Below are 1,640 nucleotides of genomic sequence, written 5' to 3'. Positions count from 1 at the left end.
AAAGTCAGTCTTGAAGATAGTTGAACAAACACAACCCTAATGGCCTACCCACATTTTCTGCAATCAACAGCATGGCAAGGGGTGGGCGAGGGGGCTTGTACATCTGTCCCATTTTCCTTCTCCTCTGTTCAGATGTACAAGCAACATGCTACCTAAGCCACCAATACACAGCAATGTGCTAATTCATAGCTGATTTGTCCATGTACATTTCATTTCTTCCATGGAAGATTCTTGGGAATGTCCGGACCATCAGCCTCTGGGTAGGCAAGCATAAGTGTGAAGATACTATCCAACAAGAGGGGTCTGAAGTTTTTCCAGAATTCTCAACTGAACCCCAGTCTACAAAAATAAACAGTCGCTCCAGAGTGAAGTTTATAGAATCACATCCCTACTGATTTCCTTCCTTTCCTTGAATTCCATCTTTCCCAGTACTTCCCCCCCCCCCCAAAAAAAAAATTCTCCAGGAGTTCCCCAAACCTGTATTGGCAACCTTTTAGCCTCATCACTTGATTTCCAAATTTAAGAGAGCTGGACATTAGTCTGTTCCAGTTAAAACAAACAGATCTACAGGCGCTGACAAGATTAACACAATTTTATTCCAGCATAAATTTGCATCTGAAGAGGGGACTCATGAATCCACAAAAGCTTGTGTGGGGAGAAAACATTGGTAAATTTTTAAAATGCCACTGGATTCTGGTTGATTTCTTAAGCGATGGCAGGAACGCGGTATCCATGGCCTCTCTCAGCTGCCAGAGGTATTAGTGAACCAGCTCTCTCTGTAGTCAATGCCTGTTCTGCTGCACTCAAATGACTGAGTGGACTCAATCGTTCTTCACAAATCTGGTCTGCCACACATTGGCCCTTTCTGCACATAACAATTGAAATGTTTCTGCAGAGTTCCATGCCGTTTTCCCCCCCCTTTGGTTTCAGAAATGTTTTATTTCCAGCCTGAACACATTTTTTTCCTGAAACCCCTTTTCTAATGATTCTTCTGTTTGAAATGTTTTCAAGCTGTCTTCTCTCGCTATGCGATCATTTTTAAAATGTTCTCTTTTCCGCTGCCATTTTCTATACCCCTGTGCCCTAGCTCAACTTCCCCCTCAGTGCCATTTTTTCCCCATCCTTCAGCTGTAACATCCAGTTCAGGGGTCTTGATGCTCATAAGCAGGGAAGGGAGGCAAATCCTTAACCACCTAACATTTGTCCCCGTCATCTGCCACTCAGAGGTATTGTGCCTCTAAACAAGGAGGATTTCTTTAGTAATGGCTAACACTGCTCTAAGTCAACATTATCTTTTCCCCATTCCCCCATGCTGTTTTTCTCTCTAATTACTAGGTGTGCAACAATATTCCTTCCAAAAATTTAATGGTTGCAAGAACTTTAGGTGGTCATTCCTTGCTCTATTCCAGGAAGCTGTCAAAATATTCAGAATTTCATCAGTTCCTAGATTCTTGGAGCTGCGTAAATAACAGAGAAACCATTCAAAATTACACATTTTACACGAATTGTTTCTGGATACACGACACGGACTTCCTTGGGTGAGAGCGCAGATTCTGGTGAACAAATCTAGTCTTGCAAATAAGCGGTGTGTGTTCTTTTGTTCTGATTTTTAGAAACAAAACTCCAAAAAAACAGCCACA

This window comes from Sphaerodactylus townsendi, linkage group LG03 (genome assembly GCF_021028975.2).
Source record: "Sphaerodactylus townsendi isolate TG3544 linkage group LG03, MPM_Stown_v2.3, whole genome shotgun sequence".
In the NCBI taxonomy this organism is placed as follows: Eukaryota; Metazoa; Chordata; class Lepidosauria; order Squamata; family Sphaerodactylidae; genus Sphaerodactylus; species Sphaerodactylus townsendi.
The sequence above is the reverse complement of the archived record's forward strand: the minus strand, read 5'-3'. Positions refer to the sequence as shown.